This window comes from Pipra filicauda, unplaced genomic scaffold (genome assembly GCF_003945595.2).
Source record: "Pipra filicauda isolate LSUMZ 115617 unplaced genomic scaffold, ASM394559v2 scaffold442_size550402_pilon, whole genome shotgun sequence".
In the NCBI taxonomy this organism is placed as follows: domain Eukaryota; kingdom Metazoa; phylum Chordata; class Aves; order Passeriformes; family Pipridae; genus Pipra; species Pipra filicauda.
Genome location: NW_024104579.1, coordinates 102620 through 127504, shown reverse-complemented (window position 1 = coordinate 127504; position 24885 = coordinate 102620). Strand labels below are relative to the sequence as shown.

General features: G+C 36.8%; 1 protein-coding gene across 1 annotated transcript in view; it reads right to left on the bottom strand.

Annotated features, from left to right (window-relative positions):
* Positions 1-15952, bottom strand: part of FSTL5 (follistatin like 5) — a 291901-nt gene extending 275949 nt beyond the window's left edge. Inside the window, exon 1 of the mRNA XM_027732811.2 lies at positions 15689-15952. The gene's annotated coding sequence lies outside the window, so the exon portion shown is untranslated. The remainder of the gene's footprint in view (positions 1-15688) is intronic.
* Positions 15953-24885: the final 8933 nt, after the last annotated feature.

Below are 24885 nucleotides of genomic sequence, written 5' to 3'. Positions count from 1 at the left end.
TCCTAGAAAAGGCAAAATGGTGTCTTAAGATGCAACTTCTTTTTTAAAGAGGTAAACTGCTAAATTAAAGACTGAAATTCTACCTATTTGCTATGATATGCTAATCTACCACCCTTATGTTATTCGAGGGTTATTATTATGTTCCCTTTTGTTATTCAAGGAAATTCTGGCATTCGGTAAAACAGTAGTTACCAACAAAATCATTGAAACCTCTGTGTTCTTGAACTCCTTGAATGAATGCTAAACCATATGTCTGTCATTAATTCAAACAGCCATTATAATCTCTTCCTATTAAATGTTCTGTTTAATGTTATGATTTTATCCCTTTACATCTTTGAAACTCACTGCGCTGAAGTGCTCTAGCCAACAGTCATAGATCCCATCTTTTTCAGCCAGTGAAAGACATCTTTCAATAACTCAGCTGGCTTAAAGTCAACCCACCTGGAAATTGTTGCTCAAGACCACCATGAAAATGGAAAGACTGGAATAGACAGGTTTGGGTTTTTAACCTCTAATTGGATTTGAAGTAACAAAAGAATTATGAAGTACTAAAAAAGAAAACAAAGTCCTAAACCACTAAAATGTAAAGATAGAAGGTACTGGGAGCAGAGGTAATAGCGTTTCAGCAGCCTTCAAAGGTTGGGAAGATAACCAGAGTGCATAGCAGAGAGAAATGTGACATGGGAAAGCCTACGACATGCAAGAAACCATGAGTTCCTCAAACACAGAAGGACGCACTCTGGTATGACAGAGAGGAGTATACACAACAGTGTGAACACTGATAAGAAATATAAAATTATCAAACTGCAGAGAATAAAGATGCATACGGATTTTGGCATAATTGGATCGAAGCACAGTTCAATCAGTAACCAAAAGGACTGATGAATGTTGCAGCTATTTAAATAAACAAGGACTATTTGTAGCTGAGGGCAGTTTGTCCTTATCAGGATTGAACCAAAAACACTTTTACCCTCCAGTACTCTCCCCTAGGGTCCACATTAATATAATTAACTACCAATGAAATCCTGACCTAATTAACAACATGAAAACAACTCTAAAAAACAACATGTGATATGTTGGGTCCAGAATTTTACCCTATTTAAAGGACTTAGTGAAAACCTTCACAAGGATGGAAACAAAAACCTATCTCCATTCATACAGTTCACAGAAACATACAAATAGAGGAAAGTGTTCTATACTTGAATAGCCAAAATAGTTATAAGTATTTTCTCTTTTTCAATTTAACTTCTGTGGAGTTTTTCGCCTCTCCTCTTTCCTGCTTTGTGATGACTTGACTCACTTTCTTCTTTACTGCCAGAAAGGTCAACTTTCTTCATGAGCCTGAATTCAGCACAATACAGAAAATCACACTTGTTCAGTCAGTCATAAAGCTGGTATGAGTTCCCAGTGCAATGTGCCTGGACATTAAAGTCCAAGTGAATAAAAAAAGGATCTTCTCTCCTTATGCAAATGAAATTAATAGACTGAGCATAATAGGAAGGAAACACATACAGTTCTGAGATTTTATAGAACAAAAAATATCACCCTATCATACCTGGTGAAAAAAAAATTGACTGTGACAGCTGACTTGGTCTTTTACATTCTACTATATACAGTAAATTTAGTGTATCATTATAGGACATACTAATTATCCATGGAACAACTGCAGCCTTCTTTAAATTTTGCATAGGTATTTCTAATAAAACAATGCATTTCTCTTATTGTAATGCTCACAATCCTGTTCAATAGGATCAGAAACTTCATTGCCTGCTATGTTTTAACTGTCTTATACTATTTTACTGGTTTTTATTGTTCATGTTTTTAGATTGCTCTAATATATCTACTAGAGAAAAACCTTCCAACTGCATACTGGAAAGTCGACAGCAAATCAGAAAACCTACAATGTTCTGATTAGGTTGTAGCTAAACAGAATTGTAAAATAAGATTTTTTTTCAATAATTCATTAGCTGAAAAAACTGTTACTTCTAAGAAGATTGGAATGATGATAACACAAATAAAGAAAGGAGCAGACAGTATGTGGTGATGAACTGGTAGTATGTGAAAGGAAAGTATTTTGTCTCTCCTCAACCACCACTGTATCATACATTGAAAACAAATTTTTTGTGTTCAATTATTGACCTAAAAAAAAAAGTTGTACATATTTTCCTTTTTTCAATTTTTGAAGTATTTTATTTGGTGTTTTTTGGTTATTTTTGGAAAGGCAAAAAGGTAAATATCTTCAATTTTGCTTATACAATAGAAATACAGAAAAAAGTTAATGTAAAATTGACTGGAATGAACTTTTCATCATCAATGTACCAGGAAACCCTAGAAGGAGCTTCTTAAAAAAAAAAAAAAAAAAAGTATATTTCAGCAAGAAATTAGAGCTCAGATGTCACCACCAGACTCTCTATATCACCTCTGCTATGAACCGTGCGCAGAGGCAAGAACATCCCATCTTTCTCTGAAGCTACAGCCTCAAGAGTAACCACTCCATCTCCCTGAAATGTAAGTCTGTACTCCCTTTGTCATCCCACCTTGACGCTATTCCCCATTTTTGAGTAACCACATAGACTCTGGGATTGTCTAGGATACCTCTGTGAAGTGCAACACTCATGAACAGGAGCCAGGAGACATTGCTGAACATTGCATTCCAACTGCTCTGTCAAATGCTGATCAGATGACTGGTGGCAAATGTCCAAATGCTGCAGCTACATACAGACTCTTTATTGATGAATCAGTTACCGTCGGCACGAATGCATCCTCGGTGCTGACTCACGTAAGCATCCCTGTGCTATTAGAACTGAAATGTCTCTTGCCTCTGTATTTTGAAGGTCTGAGAATGCCTACCCTTCAGCAATTTCAAACATTTCTTGCTAAGCAGATGATATTTTCTGTAAGCCACAAAACAGAGAAAGCTATCAAAACAGAGAAAAGGTTTTCAAAAGTTATTTTGCAGGAGGTTATATATGCAAAAAAAAAATTTTTTTTCATCTGGTTCAGCAACATGTAATGGAATCTGAAAACTATTTACAGTCTTGTTGATTTGGCCAACATTGAAAAATCAGGATTACCCTGCCTAGATACAGAGGGGGAAATCTACCTTTCTTTCTCATCTATCTTCAATGTCTTAAAACTTAAAATTGCTTAAATGAAGGAATCTGCACATTCAATGAAGAGAGGGGGTAACAATTTCTATGCTTCAGAGTAAGACAGCACACAGATCACCTCAAACCACAGCTGATAGCAAACACAGGTCAAACCTTCTCTGTCTGGCTCCTCCAAAAATAAGGCCTTGGACTCTGTCCTGTGTCAGTAGAAAGTTCCAGCAGGAAGAAAAGGAGAGTGTCAAAGAAGGATAAAGGCAGTACATACAGGGACCAAACTGATGCATCAGGTTCACTGTTTATCTTAGTGTCATGGTGTAGGAGATGAGGCAAAAGGGGATGAATTTAAGGAAGTAGCAGGGATATCCCAGGTACCAGTACATATTGCTCATATTCCCTAATTTTTCACTTAATAAAAGATTGCCAACCCTTAGCGCTGACACTGCAGCCGGTGGCTGCAATTACCACATTGAACACTTGGAAACAAAACAAGAGCAGAGCCATTGCTGTTCTCTCCTGCAGTTGGCTGCTTGGGCAGCCTCCTATTCTTAAAGCCTGCCACACCAACTGCACAAGCTCCAGTTTGAGTACTGCTCCCTACTCATGGTCCACAAGAGTACTACAGCCTCCAAGTTCCCTGCAGCTGAGTGACCAATATGTTAATGCACGATATACACTGGGGAGAAAAGAGAGTAGGTGCCATTAAAGGTATCCTCTTTATTTCCAAAGTTACTTGACTTCTTTGAACATCATCCATGAAAGATAGCCTGGATTCACATCTACATTTTACCGCAGTATTGGCTACTCTAAAAGCTTAAGGGAATACAAATCTAGACAGAGAATATTTAAAATCAACTCCGAAAGAACCATTTACAAAGCTGGGCAAGATAGCCCCTTCCAGCTTTTTGGTTTGGGTTTCATTTTGAGGGTTTTTTTAAATCATAATGGGGTATCAGAAACATGCCCAGGAGGATAAACGCAGCCCCTGTTTGCCTTACATCAATCTCTTTCTAGAATAACATAACCATAAGGCTATCATCACCCACTAGAAATAATACTATAGGGATATTTTGGCTATTGGGACTCTCAGTTGTCTATTATTTTATCTATTGTAAACATCCATTCTAGAGCAGCATTCTAGGTTTTAGGGTGGGTGTTTTATTTTGTTTCATTACATAACAAAAAAAAAAATTGACATTATGCATCATAACAGCCCTTTACGAGCATCCAGTAATTTAGGAGTCTTCTTTAGTAATACAGACTTTTACCACTGATATTCTTCTGTTGTTAGATTGGCTCTAATTTTATAATATTTCCTGAATACGGCCAGAAATAACATACATGCAAGGATAAAAAGGGGGAAGTGAATTTCAAAAAAATACCATAATCTTAGTTACGGAAGTGGTCTTCTAGTAATTAAGTGTGGAGCTGCATATATGGCATCTGATTTATCCTCATATTTTTCACTGCTTTGATAATATTAATGTAAATGTAACCATACCACTTTTCAGTCAGTCTGAGAGCACAAAAAAGCTATTCTTTTTCTTCTATTTTTCCACTAGTAATTCCACAATTTTTTCCCACTAGAAACTGGTAGCAAGAAAAGTAGCTACAATGTCACAAGTTAAGCTATTGCAGACTTCTTTCCTTTGTGTATTTAAGGGAAGTGGCTACTTCACAACTTCATTCTTTTGTTGGACCATGAGTAATGTTCTTCTCGTTTAGGATTATTTCATCAATGTTTTTACTCCTAGCAGGTGCTGTGATATCCAGCAAACATGAACAGTTTCTCTAGTTAAATAGGTCAAAGGCTTTTGCCCCCTGCCTAAATATTTTAAACTAAAATTTAATTCCAGCTGAAGAGAAAAATTGCACTATCTCTTAACATGGAGCAACAGAAAAAATATTTCTCAGTCCATAATTCCCTCCCCTCCAAGAATATTTAAGAACACGTTCTAAAGTTTCTGTTAATTTATATACACAATTACTAGATTTTTGTCTTCACTTTCCGATCTGTTTTTTAAGCCCAGATCCGCCAAATTCTGACCCTTCATTTGTGAGAAGTTATGAGAGATTTCCTGGGTATAGATGCATATTAGTACAAGCCAAATGGAGTAGTAGTATTCTTACTGCCCAGCTCCTAGAAAACATAGCCTTTTATTTTCTGTACTTCCTTTCTTGATAACCTTGAGAGACTAGGTAAACTCAGAAATGTCCTTAATTAGAAATTTATGAGCAACACTTATTAAAAGGTACTTTTTGATGTTCAAAAACTCAAAGACATATAGATACAGATATGGATAGAGAGATAGTGATGATACCAGCTTTTTTCTCACTGGCTTTATATGATAAAATTATTGTAAATACAATAAATAATATAGTGTAAATATATATGTAAATATTATAAACAAATATGATATGTAAAATAATGATAAATATATTGTAAAAATATTTACTATGGAAAAGCCTTCCTCTGGGTGTTTCCCCTCCAGTTGTACTTATTAACAAACTTCTGATTCATCTATTTGCCTAGATGCACCATTTTCAATCAGGAAACTTCAACTCTGAAGCTTCACTTTTATCACTCGCCTTTGTAAATCAGCTGAACCTCCACTGCAAATTGCATATTCTTTTAGATTTGTGTTGTATGCTGACTGAAAACAGTTTGACTCTTTTCAGTAGCACTTTTCTATTTCTTTGTGTCTCAGTTTAAGTTCCTAAAGGAGGTGTTTTAACTTGTGAAGTCTTACAGTTGACATTGTGTATTCTATGCAGGGCTGCATGATGAACAGTTTTACATACTGTTATAGATAATTAAGTATGCAAACTTTAACACAAAAAAAGCTGGCTTTTTGAGACCAAGGAGCCATTTGTGAAATAGATAACCATCAAAAATAGGGAGGAAAAAAACAATTTAAAAGGAAAAACTAAATGCATAATTACTGCTGGACATAAATACCAGAAATAGAAGAAGGTTAGAATGCATCACATCTGTCCCACACAAATAATTCTGATGCAGTTATTACAGGATTGTAAGAGAACTGATCCCTCAGACATTAGTCAAAAGCAACAAAAAATTCATAATGATTATTGGCTTACAAACCTTGTCTACAGGCAAAACAAAGAGTATACTGAGAAGCTACTTGTCCTCAAATATTCACTGACTTGAGTGATTGCAATAAACTCTTTTCAGCACGTGGTTTTCCTTTTTGACTTCCCATATTAGCTGTGGCTTGTAAATCAGTTGACTTTACCAACAGTCACCTCAGAAATCCACTTCTGTTCAGAAATGGTTAACCAATGCTTAAGAATCCCCCAAATTACCAAATCTTTTCCTTTCTTACAAACATCAAACTGGTTTTTGCAGGGTTGTTGATGGATACAAATCAAAATACCCCAGCATTCTTCAGCTGCATGCTGGGATAAGAAAATTAATGTTGAAAATCAAAATAATAATCTGAGACCTTAAGAATCTCAGGTGTATGGGAAGTTTAAAATTAGTCTTTACTTATTTTTAATCTTTAAAAAAAAATATCAACTATTAATGATTTTTGCAATACTTATATATAACATTACAACTCTTCTTGTAGTTCTTTTTGGAAGAGCCCAAATTCAGTAGAATCATAGAATCATTAATCATTGGAAAAGACCTCTAAGATCATTGAGTCCAATGGTTAGCCCAGCACCGCCATGTTCCCTGATAAACCATATCTTGAAGTGCCACATCCATATGTTTCTTGAACAATTCCAGGGACAGTGGCTCAACCACTGAACAGCCTGTTCCAATGCCTGACCATCCTTTTAGTGAAGACATTTTTCTTCATGGACAATACGTAATACTTAATACTTAAATAACACAAATTTTAAAACTGAGAATTTCCATGCATATATGGAAGTTCACCTTCCGTTCACTTTCTTCATTAAAAAAAAAAAAAGAACAAAGTTACAAGACTCTCTGCTTATTGTTTTAAACATTAGGAACTTCATGATCAGCTCTTTAGGCCCTTTTCCACCATTTACTCATGATAACTCCAGGAACGTACCCAGATTATCAAAAATACAAGAATAACTCACTAAAATTGGACTTTTGGTCTCCTAAAAGGAAAGCAGAGAATGATAAAAACAAAATTATTAGTCATAATATTTCATATTGTTCATGAAGGAGTCAGATGCAACACATAAATTAATAAAAGCAGTCTAAATCATTACAGCAGCAAATTATATCACAAACTTTCATTTATATCTCTTTATTAATGTGACAGTTGTTCTATCTCAGAAATCATAACAGGGTTTTTATTTTTATATTGATGTCTGAGACTTTGGAAATATAAATCAAATTTTCAGTATAGATTTATTAAGGTTTTATGTGTATATAATGTATATTTGTACAAAGACAAGCATAGCAGCTCTTTTAAAAGTTTACTTACGCATGAAAGAGATTACTGAGAGCCTAGAGCAGTAGATGAATATGACTATTACTCAGAAAAGATATAAAGGACATGAATGTATTAAAATATTAGATTTTTGGTCTTTTGGGGACACGAATTTTAAGATCTGATGCTTGAAGCACTCTAGTAATGTTTCAAATGAAATCCCGAAGGTGCAGCTAACCTCCCCCCACCCCACTGACTGCAACAAGAACATACAAATGCAGATTGTTGAAATATTTCTCTGACAATAATTCTCCAAGCATAAAATAAGAGAAACAGTCTATTATTAGACAGTAGACTAAAATGCAATTACAGCTAAGCAACACAGTTTAAATTCACTTGAAAAACTGTCTCCAGTTCAAAAAATAATTAGCATAATACAAAAGTTAAATCTCAGGAGTGATGTTAATTATGTTTTTTTCTTTCAGTGTCTCAAGGAAAGAACTAAATCAGCCCATGTGCATCAATGTGTAGAAAATTTTTTACAGAATATTACAGTTTATCAAAGGCAGCCTTGAGCAAAAAATCATAAAAGTTAAAAAAGAAATATAATCTTTGTGTTGAAATACTGCCATAGCACTAATTATTGCTGGGTTTTTGAATTACATGAGAATATAAAGGTAGTATTAATGAAAGACAGAAGCATAACATATATGTTAGAGGACCAACAAATTTATAAAAGAATATTTTTAACTCTCCGCTATACTAGCTAAGATCCATTCACCTTAAAAGGCCTAGGAAATAAATGAGAAATATAATCAGTCATCAAACTATGTTAACCTGGTGCTGTGTGTCTTCCAGTTTATTTTAAATAAGAATTACCTCTGCCAAAGTACTTGATAATATGGAAGAACAGCAATATGATGAACTGTATTTCAACTTAAAAATCAGCCCTCAAGATTAAAAACATCGATTTCTCTCTGAAGCTGAGGTTATGGCTAACCTTGGCTGTTGCAAGGAGAGGGAGTACCCATGCAACTTAATTCCATTTTACAAGGACAAACCAAATGTACTGTCATGAAGAGCATTCTTTTTCTGTGGCCTTTCCACTGCAAAAACAGATGACGAGCTGAACTTATGTTTCCATCTTGAAACAGAGTGGAGAGAAAAGAAGGGCTTGCTGTCAAAATAAGATGCTACTATTTAATAAATAACTAAATTTAATTTAAATTTCATTAATTTAAATTATTTATCTAAACTAGAGAGAAATGGATTTGATGTGTGGACCACTTGGTGGATAAGGAAGTGGCTGAATGGTCATACCCAGAGTTGTGGTCAATGGCTTGATGTCCAAGTGGAGAGCAGTGACAAGTGGTGTTCCTAAGTGGTTGGTATTGGGACTGGCACTATTTAACATCTTTGTCAGTGACATGAACAGTGGGATCGAGTGCAACATCAGCAAGTTTGCCAGTGACTCTAAACCACGTGGTGCAGTCAACATACCGAAGGGAAGGGATGCCATCCAGAGGGACCTTGACAGGCTTGAGAGGTGGGCCTGTGAGAACCTCTTGAAGTCCAACAAGGCCAAGTGCAAGGTCCTGCACCTGGATCAGGGCAATCCCAAGCACAAATATAGGTTGGGTGGAGAATATATTGAGAGCAGCCTGGGGGAGAAGGACTTAGGGATGTTGGTTGACACATTCAACATGATCCAGTAATATGCACTTGCAGCCCAGAAAGACAACACTATCCTGGGCTACATCAAAAGGACTGTGGACAGAAGATCTAGGGAGGTGCTTCTCCACCTCCATTCTGTTCTTGTGAGACCCCACCTGGAGTACTACATCTAGCTCTGAGGACACCAACATAAGGACGTGGCCCTGTTGGAGTGAGTCAAGAGGAGGGCTGCCAAGGTGATCAGAGGGCTGAAGCCCCTCTACTATGTAGCATCTCACCAGGCTCAGAGTTGGGGTTGTTCAGCCTGCAGTCTTCTAGTACCTAAAGGCAGGCTAAAAGAAAGATGGAGAGGTACTTTTTACAAGGACATACAGTGATAGGACAGGGGTAAATGGCTTTAAACTGAAAGAGGGCAGGTTTAGATTGTGTGTATTAGGAGGAAATTCTTCACTATGAGGGTGATGAGGTACTGTAACAGGTTACCCAGAGAAGTTGTGGACGCTCCATCCCTGGAAGTGTTCAAGGCCAGATTGGATGGACTTTAAGCAGCCTGGTCTGGTGGAAGGTGTCCCTTCCCATGGCAGGGGGTGGGAACTAGAGGATCTTTAAGATCCCCCGCAGTGCAAACCATTCTTTCTTTGATAATATCAGAGTTTGCACTGATACTGTCTTTCTGACAGTTTTCTGAGCATTCGTTTCTCAGACCTGAGTTAATACCTGGAAAATACTGAGAAAATCTGCCTTTACCAAAGGTACCTCACTCAGATTTCTTTCTACAGGTTCAACAATCTCAAATCTTTCATAAAAAGTGAACAGTTACCAAGATGCAGTACAAACTTCATGTCTTTTAAAAGCTTCTGCTTTTTGTTAATTTAAGACTCAAAACAGACCCTTAGGAGGGAAAAACAGACTCTGCTAGAAATGATGATGCAGAAGGGACAAAAACCTCTCCAAAATGTGACAAAAAAATTCTCCTTCTCTTAAAAGATAAATGCAAAAAGCATTTTCAAAACCAACATGGTGCATCTCATCTTTTACTTAGGTACAGTAGGCTATTAGCTGCTGTATTAATAAAAATTCAGACTGCAACTCTAAAAGATAGGCATTTGTGAATCGGTCATTTATTCATGTGCATTACCTTTCCATTACACTGAAGTTTGTTCTCAGAAAGTAAATACTAGTCTTTTCTGTTTATATACTGTGTTTGAATCTTGCATGTTTCTTGTTATCACTGAAAGGACACGACTGTGTCAAATACAGTCCTCAATTATTTATATAATTGTAATATTAGTGGAGTATATTCAGTCTGTAACAGAATCAAAAGTTGTACTTATTACGAATTAAGATTTCCATGGATCTACCAGAATGATGTGAAAGTGTTTTTTTTTCTTTCCTAGCAATTATGTTCAACAAAATTTAATAAAACCCATAAGTAACATATATTATCAATTATGGTGGTGTTTTAAGTAAAGTTTACATAAGAAAATATATTTTAAAAAAAACAGAACTTGAAATGTTGAACTTTGAAGCTCTTTAAAAACAAAGTTTATTTCCATTACCCATCACGTAAGAATTTTCTACCTGTTTTTGTTTCATTGCTCATTCATTTATTTAAATGTGATTAGAAGTATAATGACTTACATATTATTTAGGAAGACAAAGTTTTGTTATATTAATGGAAATATGTATAGTTCAGAGTTACAATGCAGAAAGACACTAGAACATTTTGTTTCCTTATGGAAGCAAATGCATGTAAAGTAATAATCTAGAAGTTCCTATCACTTAATAAAAGAACATTTTTAGTAATTAATAACATTTTATCTGATTGAAGTTATGAGCTGTTTTCAGACTATTTTATTTCTTTTTGTAGATATTAAGAAATTCTCTATGAAGGAACTAAAAATACTTTCAGAAAGTTTTTAATATTCTGATCTAAAAATGATAGTGGCTTTTTACCACAAGACCGCCTATTCAGTGGTAAAAATATTTCAGATTACAATAAGCCTCACTTGGAGTAAAATGAGAAAAAAGCTCTCCCTGTCAGGAAAAGAAAGAAGTATTTTAAATATCCTTCATCTTCCATCTAACATTTTCAAGAACTTTATTAGACAAAAAAGTCTTTCTGAAATCTACTCTGAAAAGCACTGTTGGACACCAACCTCAGTTAATTCAAATGCAAATAAGCTGTGAACTTCAACCTACTTCAAGCAGTCAGTGCAAGCTTTGCCAGCTCTCCTGTCTTTTAACTCTTTAGAACTTCTTGTTTTCTTAAGTTTTGCACAACTCAGCAATGCAGCCAAATAATTCACCACTAATTACACATAGTGTATGCTAAAAAAGAGTGATTAATTGAATAGGGTAGTAAGGGTAAATACCTGCATAAACATTGCTATCAAGTAAAGCTAAAAATAGATAACAAATACATATTTTCAAGTCATTCCCATAGCCACTTGGTAAGGCCCATACCTGGCTAGACCACAGCAACCTCCCTTGACCAGTACATTTAGCCAATACAAACAGATGTAACAACGGCATAGAGGAAATGAGAGATACTGGCAATAAGGGAACATTTTTGAAGTAGTTCTGCCGCTGTAATTGTACAGAAAATTCTTGATCTGCATTGGTCCATCCGAATGAAGACATATCTGTTAATAAATGCAACTGCTGGAAAGGAACACGACCTACCTTCTAGTAGACAAGACTTTAACCCAAAATCTAAAGAAAGATCTTGTAAAATAGCAGAAAAGAGAATGAGCCTCTTGATTTCTCTTGAATATTTTTCCTGGGCATTAGTAATCCTTGATATTGGAGGTGTTAGAGGGAGTTTGACATGGCAATATTTACAACTCTTAGTCAACCCATAGCCTTCTCAATGTCTCCTTACTACAGAGAAAAATTTCATCTTACTGCTCTTCTAATAATATAAATATGTTCTTTGTCTTTTCTGTCTACCAAGAGCCAAGGAAAAGCACACTGTATTAAATATGTATAATATCTTATGCAAACAAGTTTCCAATCTTTTCATTTGCTGACAGCTATTCCCTATGCTTCAGAAAAAAAAAAAGTTTGAAGTGAAAAATGGGATTAAACAGATTTACAAACAAACTTGCTAATCAAATTATTTTACTTTAAAATTAAGTACCATAATAGGCCAAGCTACACTGAATAATTAATGATTATTGTCCCACTTTTGCTTAGAAAGCCTGAAAAACAAAGTCAAGGGTGGCATTTAATTCATTGCTTCCCCTTGAGTCAGTGATTCATTCCTGTAATATTTAATGTCCAGAATTACTCCTGCAACATTTAACATCCAGAATTATCCCATAATATTTGCCAAATTGGAGAAAAATATTCAGAATTGACTTCCTCAATTTCATTTGACCTGTTACCTTTGAGAAATCAAAGCCAAGTTCAGATTCATTAAAAGGCAGAATTATTCCTATTGGAGTTCCACCTTTATATTTAGGTTTATAACTAACAAAACTGAGCAGAGCCTTATTTTCATTACTGTTTTAGTCTCTAAAAGTCAGAGAAGAATGACAAAAAATTTACATTTTCTAAAATGTTATATAAAGTCACATGAACAGCATGCATTTATCTAAGGAAAATAAAAATTTGGTATGTATTAAAGACATAATTTGTGTGATTGTAACAGTTCTTTTCTTCTAAAATTGAATATCTTTGCTTTTTTAAACAAATATTGAGGATTACTGGATAAACTCACACACAAACAAATCTGAATGACACACTGACATGATTAGGTAAGTCTAGAACACACCTACAACTGAGCAACCACAGCGTTTGGGCTTTTACTGATTACCATTTGCTGTCAAGGGCCATAGCCCAGCAAATAACCAAGTGATCCACTTTCAAAAGTAACTTTTGGAACCCTGACAGGTTGTGCATGTGTTGATATTTTCATTAGTTATAGGTATATTCCCTCACACACATATCTTTGTGTGTTGCTCAGCACAAGCAGGGTCTATAAAGTAGCTCTTTAAACAGGGAGCTTCCTTGAATCCTGTTTTTATAACAAAACTCTTCCCTGATTTTTCATTAGTTCTGCAGTGAGCTGTTTGGCAAGTCATTAACATGTGGGGTTTTCTCAGCTGTTGCGTGGTGATGATAAAGGCCTTGGAACTGCATTTTATACCAAATCATATCCTTTCAAGTTTACAAATATGCTTGAAGAAAGTTTATTACTGAAGACAGACTTTTTCTAATTAGAACCAGTGACCAAAATGGCTATGGACCACACTGGATGTATACGTATATTTAGAACACCATTTTGCTGAAAAATAGCAGTGCCATTTTGCTCCCTTCTGAGTCTACATACCATTTAAAATCTCCCTTTTTTAAACATGATTTACAAAGTAAAGCAACCTAGTATGAATGAAGGCAAAACATTACATAGAAAAATAAAATCAGATATAAGACATAAATTTAAAAGCACAAGATTAATGTCTTAGCATCAAAGTTTATCATGTGATTGATGTTGGTAAAATGACTGATCTCAACAAGGTCAATGACTTTTAATTATGTAATGGCGGAGATAGTCTTTTTTCCTGTTAACAGGACTATATGTATTAATAAAGACTACTCAAGTGAACAAGGATTTGCAGGTTCAGGCCCTGTATAAACATCAAAAGTTCGGCCATATAATTAATGGGCTGGGGGTTATTCTGTTGGTGGGGGAGGTTCCCCTCGGTTATTGTACTGTCTACACTACATAGTTCAAAATAACTTTTTCAGAATATTTTTGTAATGTCTACTTTAGAAAGTAAGCATCCTGAATCTCCATACCTTAAAAAGCATCATTCAAAATTATATCAAAATATTTCAAAGAGAATTAATATTCATGTCAATGACAGATGCTAAGAGCTGTCCTAACTTATGGGTAGGGTAGACTATTAATGAAGGTTTGTATGCAGTGCAAGTGCTCTGTAATAAACTTTCTTTCCCTAATGTTGAGAGAAGAAAGAAACAGTTATTTTGTGATTAGAGAGAGGGGAGGGGCAGGGGGACAGAACAGTAAAACATATTTCCTAATTCTACCCAAATGTAATGAAAGCCTTGGCAACCTAAACAACTTTCTCCTTAATTTGCTTGCTTTCAATTTTACTCTTCAGTAGCTCTGTGCTGCTGCCCGATGGTTATCTTTTTACTGTGTGCTTTTCATCAGCTAGAGTATAAACAACCCACCTTAACATTAAGTAAATTATGTAGGAGCACAAAAAAAAAAAAAGCTACAACACTATGAAACAGCCTCTTTTCATCAGCTTCATCTCATCAGCAAAAGTTACCTTATGCTCACAGTTACTACAACTGCTAGCACTTCCGCAGGGCAACTGTGCAGAGAAATACTTGTGGTTTAGGTCCCAGTTCCCAAGAAAATTTATCACAGCCAAAAGAGTATGAAGCGCTACATAATCCTGAAAAATACAAGGTGAGGACCTCATTTGCCTGCTTGTTCTGTTCAACCATCACAGTAGCACTGACTACCAGCAGCAGCCTATTCCTTCTGTAATCAGCCTTAATCTCAGACAAAAATCCCTGTGTGGTACTCAGCTCTTTGTGTGCAGAAATCCTTGCATGGCACTCAGCTCCACTTGTGCAGAAATCCCTGTGTGGCACTCAGCTCTGCATGTGCACAACTCTGACAACTCTCGCAGAAGCAGCAGCAAACTCCTCGCTGAAGCAGAGCTCCCTACCAAGCTTGTGAAAGGTTAAACAGTGCTGAAAGAACACTTCATCTGCCCACGTTTCTCAGTTCTATTCAAATACCAACAACAGCAGTCCTAGAAATGCAACATAACACAGTATTATTAAATACAAGATTTGCATTTACGCCTAGCTGCAGCCTGGAGGCAGGCCTGATGTTCAGCCAACATCAAAGGAAAAAAACCCCACAACTTTCATGGACACACACAGAGCATATTGACCTTGGAGGTAGAGGTGGTGATGATCCTTTTCATAAAGGTGCTGTTTCACAAGTTCACAGCGTTACACTGCCGAATTGTTCGTCAGCTAACAAGGTATCACCGTCCTTCTGTTACACACACATACAGGCACGCACAAGAACGCAGAGCAACACAGGGCTATTCTTTTAAATCCTCGCTAATTCCTACTTTACTCTCTACTTGCCAGAATGACCTCACATATCCCCTCTTCCCTCGGACAGAATCAGTCGGAGCTTGTCTAGTCCTCCAAACCTGGTGTTTATACAAAGAAGGTTCTGTAACGTCTTTTGAGACATTTTTATAATAATCAAGATTTCTAAAAAAAAAATATTCTCAAACATCCAAACATTACCCTAAGAGCCAGTTTTCAATAAAAATAAGCCTCTTAACTTCTCATTCATATTCATCTTTTGTTCACGTAGCCCTTTTCACCGAAAACTGCACCCCTACACCGACCTAAGGGCTGACAGGGTTCCAACTTTGCTCTGCCTTTAATTGCCAGCTCCTCCATCCCATCTGGCACCCATTTATGTGAAATACAGATAGATAGATAGGTATTAGTAATGCTGCTTACCTTGTCCAAGAGTGACTAAAATCCGCAAGGGGGAAAAAAAAAAAAATAATTAAAAAACCAGCTCGCCGGGTCCTCGTGCAAATCGCAAAGAGAGGAACACTTCTTCCTTTAACAAAGCCAAGAGCGGGCCCGCCGCGGTCCAGAGACGGCGCCAGCAGTCCGGAGCGAAACTCGCAGCAGCAGTTCCCAGCGCGGCGCTTCCCAGCCGGAGCGGGCGCGGGGAGCAGCGAGGCGGCCGCGAGGCGCCGCGGGGAGGTGGCGCGGGGCGCGCGCCCTTCAGCACCGCCGCGCGCGGACAGCACCGGCCGCGCTGCCGCCGCCGAGCGCCGGGAGCCGCCCCCGCCCGCGCGGCCCCGCCGCCGCTCGCGCCGCCCCCGCGCCGCCCCCGCACCGCCCCCGGGGCTGCTCGCGGTTCCCCGCGTGCGCCCAAACTTCCTCTCAACTGCCGCCTCCCGCTCTCCCGCTTCCTTTTTTTTTTTTTTTTTTTTTTTTTATTATATTTTTTTTAATGGGACGGGAAAATACAGCGCCTCCGTGTTTCCCCACCCCTTCTCGACAAAGGGCTCCCAGCCCACGCGGGGGTTGTTGCCCCGGCAGAGTTCACCGTCTCCCTCCTTTGGCTTCCCCTCCGCGTCTCTCCCTTCCCCCGGGCCCCAGAGCCCCGTGTCCCCGGGCGGCGGCACCCAGCGCCCCGGGCAGATGGCAGCGCGGGCGCCGCAGCGAGAAGAGCAACTGCTGTGAAACAGCGAGTAATTCCTCGCTGAAGCACAGAGGGTTGTTGTGCTTGCACGCTTCAAGCAGGGTGGGTGTTATGCAATATTTATAAGCTTTAATATATCAACGGGCTATCTGAAAGCTCAAGTATGCTGGAGGCTTTGCACAGCCTGTGTCGGTAATCCCTACTGTCCATAACAAATTTCAGTGCTTGAGTGTCGAGGTGGAGCTCACTGGTAACCCATGCCAGACACAGTGACATGTTACTGGGAATCATAATTTAGTTCTGAAAAACATACAGGAAAAAAGCACCTTGAGATAAGACCATTAATTATGTGCTCTGTTTATAAGCAGTAAAAGAGGTACCTTTGGACAAACAGAAATAAACAAAACAAAAAATCCAGCTGGAAGCTAGTGGCTTAAAAAATTAGAAATACACATATGTGAAATCAAGCAAAGAAACAGTAGCCTCACTTGAATCTGCTTTATTGTGAGATAACAGGTTTAGTTATCTGATTTATTACTTTTAAATTAATCCATTTCACCACTTCTAAAGAGTAGCTACTTCATCTTCAATGTGAAATCATTAGGAAAATTAAGTATCTACTCATCATGCCATTATAGGTTACCTGTTTCGTGCCTTTTGGGAAAATACGTTACAGATTAAAGTATTAAACTGTCTTTAAATCACCCATGACTAGGGTAAAGCCAGACAGAGGTCAGCTGCTCTGACGTACATCAGCTTTCTAGGTTAATTACACTTGTGGCAACATGTGGAACAAACTTGTAGTAAGAAAAAAAACTAGGTAAAACCTAAAAACCTGAACTAGTTAACATAGGAAATGGGAGAAGTTGAATTGCATTAGTTTGTTACTATTTTGTGAGGCAGTTCTTAGTGCACTGCTAATTAGGTCAAAGCACTACAAGAAGAAACATGATTAACTCTGACACACAGAGTGTAGAATATAAAGCCAAATAAACCAGACTTGCATTAACCAAACCCCTTATAATTGCCAGTTATCATGAAGGCAGCTTGGCTGGCATCTGTATAGCATTTCTGAACACCCTACTATTTACTTCTCCCCTGTTTTTTTCTCTTAACCCCTCTCAGGTTCTTTGCAAAGTACAGACAGAATAAAATTTCACTCCTTAATGACAATTTTTGCAGTACAAAACTGATTCTGAGTCTACCAGCACAGCTGCACCAGAAACTCCCTTGGGACAGAGGTAAACCCAAAACCAACTTGTTCAAAACTAGGAGGAAATTGAAACATTGTGAGAGTGAACAGGGATCTTGCACATCCATTCTCCTTCGCCATTATGAAAGTACATAAAACAATCAACAATTACATGAATGTTTTATATAACCCAATTAATGAAGTAGTTAGGAAATCTATCAAATTATGAAAGGTTTGACATACCATAACTTACTGCTTGGCTTTGCAAATTAGTAGACAAATAACCCCAAAAATAGCACATGGAAAACCCTTAAAAAAATCTGAAAATCTCTGTATCTTGAGAGAACTTACACTGCTAAATTTGAGTGTAAATAATGATACAACAGAGTAATACATTAATGTATCTTGGCATTCTTGCATTTTTGAGAGTGTTTATCTGATCATGCTTATCTTTCTTCTTTGTCCACTCTCCGTGATATTCAATTTAAAAGCTCATATTTAATTAAAATTACTTTGATGTATTTGTAGTGAATACTTTCTTTCTAACTTTCCCTCTAATTTAGATCTGTATCAGCTGTCATAGACTCTAGTTGGAAAATAAACTTTGCCTATTCATATCCTGACATCTGTCTTCTGCTAAATGGATACTATCTACAAGCTCCATTTTGTGCAGTGTTGACTCTATTTTTATACACACCAAAAAAATATGCTAATGAATTAATTTTTTAATTATTTTGACTTCTGACCCATACATTACATCATCATTTTTAGCAGTTCAAACATTTTCATCCACAGAGTATTACACTGGGATATTACTTCACTTGATGTAATGCAAACCAATATACTCTACTCTAATGAAGAATTTATACTGTGTTTAGCCATTAATTGTTAGTCGAGAGAGACTGCTGCTGCTTGGTAGTATGTTTCTGGTTTCCATAACCTCACTTTGGATACTTTATGATAGTATCTTACAGATCCCATACAGCATGCCACACAATTTTCAGAGTTTGGTATACTCAAGTCCCATGTGCTTGACAATCAGTTATGCTTGGTTTTTATTTTTGTACCCCAATTACTATATTTGAAGCACTGCCATTGGGCAAAGGAGAACACATGCAGCAAGTACTGATGTTTTCTTGTAAAGATGAGAAACACAGAGGAACTTCAAAGCTGGCTTATGTTTTTAAGACTATAGGTGTTAATAACAAAGATTCCCTATTTTGTATTTATGAGATGCTGCTTAATATAAGATCCAAGCAGAAAATTTTATTTAAGACAAATAGAAGGCCAAAGTCTCAATATGTTAAAGGGAAATTAATGCAAATAATGCATGGTAAAAGTTGTTTAGCAACCCATTCGGTGTAGCACTATACCTGATGAGAAACTTGTTTAAACATGTCTTAAAATGGCTCTTTGTGGTCCCTTTGCAAACACGTGTTTCTTCTTCCCAACACCCCCCACAGCAACTGTTATCTCCCATGCAGGAGTGTCCTGGGAAAGGTGTCCTGAGGCGTCCCATTGGTCCTTTGTTTAACCCCTTCCTATTGGCTGTTGACCCTTTACCTGATGGTTTCTTTTGTGTGACCCTGAACTTGTGATTGGTTCCCCTTTGACCCTCCTAAAAGCTTTATAAACCCCTTCCCAACAATAAACTCTCTCTTGCCTCCTCTCCACGCCCGGTGTGCTGTCTCTGTGCCTGCCATGGAGCCACGTGGGTGCTGGGGGGAGGGGAGGGCACCTCTCCCCTCCAGGCTCGGGGCCTGAAAAACCCTGTTTCTGGAGTCCCCCTTCCCCGTCCCACAAGACGTCGGAAATGGTTCTTCAGACGGAGAAGGAACTAGAGCTGGGCTCCCCCACGTCGTGGATGGGGAAAGGGAAACCCATAATTCAGTATTTGTCCATGTTGTGGGTTAACTTCAGCTAGCAGTCCAAAACCCAGATAGTCCAAAACATATGCTCTCCTACTTTACAGCCTATCCATAACTCACTGAAGTTAGAACAACAATCACTTTCTTTGACTGATTTGTATCTCCTTTTGTACTGCAAATAATTCTGGAGAAGGGGTTACGTTCCTTGTAAACTGCATTGCATTCAAAATAAATGCTGAATTAGAGAGTAAGTGTAGTATTTCAGAAGTGACTATTTTTCTTTTTTTGGCTTTTCTACTCATAGCACTTCTAAAGCTAATTTTTTTTTTTAATTTGTTCTTGGGATTTTGTATTAACAATCAGTAAGGGGAAAAATATGAAATTTCACAAACTTGCACTGTTCATCACTCTTCAGTTTATTTCAGTAACTTCCGTGTGGCTTGGTACCCCTCACCACCTGCAAGTTCAATTTATTTTTCTGTGATATGTCTTTCAACATTCAAATTCGGAAAAGCATTCCTGGGAACACTTATTGAAGAATTTAAGATATTAAAATCTGATACTATCAAGTATTAATTAATTTGTTTTCCCAACTAACCTGACAGTTACAATATAGTAAACAAGACTAAAAAAAAAAAATTTTTTTTCTTTGAATCAAGAATATGCAGCACTTAAAAAGACTTGCATTTGTTTCTTACTAATAAAAATAGTTTTAGGTACTGATAGATTCAAGCAGCAATGAAATCTTATTTCATAATATGCAATCCAAAGTACTGTCATTTGTAGGGTTTAATTTCCACTTCTTAACAAATTATGCCTTTTTTTTTTTTTTTTTTTTTTGAAGACAGCAGCAGCTGCCCCTTCAGTGCAGCTGTTACTGGTGAAGATCATTGATTAGCTTGAAGTCAATGACAGCAAAGGAACTCTCAGGGTGCTCTGATATGGGATAGCGTGAATAATCCTCCAAATCTCTCTCTTTTGCACACACACAGCATGAAGTTTGGACACATACATCTTTCCCTCGTTTTCCACTCATCTAATTCATTCAGTGTCTGTTCAGTGTTTTACTGAAAGATGATAATGCATCCACTATAAACTCTGTCCTGAAAAAAAAGCACAAGAATGTACTTAGACCTGGACCGGTGCTTTTATTTTATAACAGCAGGGCATCATAAGCACCAGAATGACAGACACTGGCAAATGGCATAGAAGAAAATTAGCTTACTTGTGGCTTGGAGAAAGGTTGTGCCAACCATCTGTCACAGGAGATCTCCCAAATGACAAAAAGGATCATAAAAGCACATTAAGGTTTTTCCCATATCTCCTCAAAGTGGGTTCTCACAAAGGGACTCAAATAAAAGGAATATGCAATATTGTTCACACACAAGAAACCTATCTTTGAAATTCATCAAAATAATTCAAATTTATACCACAAAACAACAGATGTAAACTCAGGAGGGGAAAAAAGCCTAGACTCTGAGGTTAGATCTGTAGATTTTTCCATTATTTATAATCAAATAAATGGTATAAGTTCATTTCAGTGTGTAGCAGCTTTGCAGAGGTAGTAATTCTGACAAGATGACATTGTCCCCGTTCTCATCTTGTGAATATAAAGTAACAACTGATTAAACAGTAAAGAGATAATACACTACAGAATTAATATCCACATTAAAAATTACTATTGAAAAATAATTAGGCAATAAGGATAAATATTTAATTTCTTATCATCCAGCTTTTTTCAACTTCATTTGGGATCAAATAATTTCATTATTCATTATCGCTGAAATCTGAAAGCATAATACCACTCGATAGTAGATAATACAGATTCTATTAAAAAAAACTCCACACAAAGAGAAAGCTGCAGATACTCAATTTCAGTGCTCAGTCATTACGTTTATAAGAGATCTCTTAGGGCATCTACTGGGGAACCTTAGCATTGCATGTCAAAGAAAGGAGCCTGTAAAAAGGGTAAGAAAGAAGGAACAAGTCCTCTTTTTTTTTTTTTTTTTTTTGCGCCAGATTTAAACAAGAACATTAATTCAAACTATTTTTTTTCTTCTGCTGGGCAGCCCTCGTTCGATTGACTGGAGCATTTAAAGCAAATAACCAAATGAGAAAACTTTGCCACTGAAAGTATTCACTGACGCAAATGAAAGAGCTAAAACTCTACATTTCAGAATTTGGCAGCTCATTCAATCCTGAGTATTTAAATGTGTATTAAGTAAAATATATCATGCTATTTTGCATTAAAAAGTTTATTAAAACTGTAATGAGAAATTTAATTTATACAAATTATATATTAATGAGAGTGTCAAAGTCTTTGGATTAGGTTTGTTTGTTCTTTAAGCTGGTGGTTCCAACATATTTAGATACTTTGATTTTTGAATTTTTACCTATGAAGTTCTATGGTAGTAATCCTGACATCTGTACACATTTTCCATGATTTATTTCTGTCCACTAATTCGGAATATTCTCTATTTTGAAGCTCATTTCCTCAAAGTCCCCCATGAGTGATTTCTGGAGACATATGCTGCATAGCTAGGAGTTTAGCTGGACTGTGATAGATAGAAAACAGTTGTTTAACTTATTTTACGGAAAGGATAGCTTTTGAAATTTAGTGGATGAAATAGCAAGAGCCCTATATCAGCCTTATAAAGCTGGATTTATTTTTAAGTATAAGTTCTGTAAGACCTTCTCGCTCTTCCCTTAACATATTTATGTGTTTTCCAAGAGACAGTGACCTGTAAGGGTTACATGAAAACTCTAGGGAAATCTGTCTGATACCTTGTTAAAAAACACACTACCACCAAACCCAAAACAATAACTCACCTAACCTGACGCTGAGGCACATTAACAAATTGTTAATATCCACTATCACTGCAGCTTATGTAACCCGTTCCTAACCAATAAAAATCCCCTTGAGCAGCAATGGATAAGTATCACCCTTTATTTTATGCATTATTATAGGAATTAAACCTCACAAGAAACTTTAAAAAGCCCTGCAGACTTCTATGGCAATGCTTAAACATAAAATGTGCTCAAAGGCCCTGTGCAGTTTGTAAGCATCCATGAATCGTCTAAACATTACAGCACTAGAGAATAATTTCTCCTACAATCTGAAAGTTCCTGCGTTTGTCCTAAATCTGTGTGATGGAGATGAAGCATGATCACTTGTTTTCAAGTGGTGGCATGTCTGGAACAAAAGTCTAAATTACTATACACTGTTGTGTAGCCTAATTCACTCCTAGCCATGTATCTCATCATATATCTGATTCCATCCGAAGTTGTACTAAGAATATAAAGGAACCAGTTCTTCAAAGAACGCACTTACTCACTTTGAAGCAGGTAGGTCTGTGAACTCTGATACCTGCACGGGGTAAGAGACATTTTCCTACAGTTCTGGAGAACAAGAGGAGAATATAATAAGGTTCATATGCACATCTCACCCTGTTTCTCCTTGAGAGCGATCAGCTTGTCCCAGAAGAGCACAAGGAATATTAAATTAGGCAAGTATTCCAGCTCATTGTCTTTGTGATTTTGATACTGCAGAATTTTTCCATTCTTTAGGAGATAAATTTCATCAAAGGCTCATACTGATATTACAACTACTGGATATGGTAAAGAATGCAGTGAACTTTTCAGCTGGGAGACGATGTCATTATTCTACACATCAGTTAGTTCACAGTTCTACTCAGCCAGGATCCTCCTTTGTCTGTTCAGACAACATTATAACAATCTGAATCAGAACAATGACAAAACACAACAAAACAAACAACCACCACCAAAAAACAACCAAACCAACCAACCAAACAAGCCAGTCCATTTAAGAAAAATAGAAATTTCATCCCTTGCATCCTAATCTCTTCTTTTGCCCTTGCAACTAATTTCTAACCATTTTGCCACTGCTCCTGCACAGAGGAATGGTGTGATGTAAAAGGGATAGTGTGGCAGAGTCATGTTGGCAAATCCTAATGCAAAAAAAAAAAAAGGATATCTTTATATTTCTTACTTACTTTTGTTCCTGGGACAAAATTAAAGCTGTAGCCTTATATTCTGCACAAATTTTATGTACTTTTCCTTTCTTTTTCATAGGTAACTCTAGAAATTTTGACTCTCACAAGAAACCAACTTACTCCTGCCAGTAATACGGTGTGAAGTGTAAATAGGCACACATTTCTTAAATAATATGAGAGATGTTAAACGGCTACTTAAAACTCTTCAGTTCTTGTACATCTCTATGAACCCAATTCAGGACTCGGCTAGCTCTCCTCCAAAACTTAGTTAGTTTAAAATGATGGATCTTTAATTACATATGACATACTATCCGATTAAATGTAGAAAATCTATTTTCATTGGTACAGTAATATTTGAAAAGCTGAGATTTGCCAAAAAATCAGATTTTCTCTAAGTCCTTTAGTCAAGAAGGAAAAAAAAAAGAGAAAATATAGTGTTTTACAGCTTGTTAAATATTCAGTTTAAAGACCTTTTTTGTGGTTTATCATACCCTTCATGACATTTCTATTGGAGTCAGAAACAAGCCAAGTAGGCCCTTGTTCTTCATTTCTGTGAATTCATAGAAATTGGTTTGAAAAAGGTTACCCAGTCACATATGAATATAATGAAATTTGGAAGTGAAATGCTAGGAAAAAATAAGATCTTATTTTGTTTCTAAAAGAAATTACAAAGAAGTTGCTGAAAGTCATTATAAAATAAATTTCTGTGTTTATCCTTATTCTGTGTTTATCTTATTGCTTTACTATTCACAAATACAGGAGACATCACTCCTATATATTTCCACAAGAAAAGAAAATGATGCCCTCTTTTTGTTTAAATGGGGAAAAGAATACTGAGAGGCTAAGCTGTTTAAGCAGTCACAACAGAAATCTAGGGCACTGCTGGGAACAGAAGTTTCCCATTTCTTTTTCATTCTTAATCACATGATAATCCTGCCTTATCAATCAGCATGTCTATTTAAAAGCAGTGATTACAAGTCATCAGTAGGGATGATCTAATATTTTAGTATAATCGAAAAAGACACACAACTGAACTTCAGAGAGAGTTCAGAAAAATCACAGCATGCATGCCTCTTAGCATAAATGGTACTGGTTGCCTGATATAATCCAATACTGTTGACTCAAGAAAACTATTTATAGTCTCTGTAAAATACCCCTGCTGTGCTCACTTGCTTAGCATGTGCTACAGAATATACAAGCACAACATTATTTCACTAAAAGAGTCCAGAGATACATACAGTACAGTTATACTGTCAATATTTTGACACAGGATCAAAATACATGCCATGCTTTTGCATTTGCATCTCTGTTAAATCATTTACTTGTTTTTAGCCAGGAAGCCAACATCATTCTAAAGTTTCAGAATTCAAAGATTTACACAGTACATAGTGCACATTATAAAAATACATTAGGTGCTACTTGGA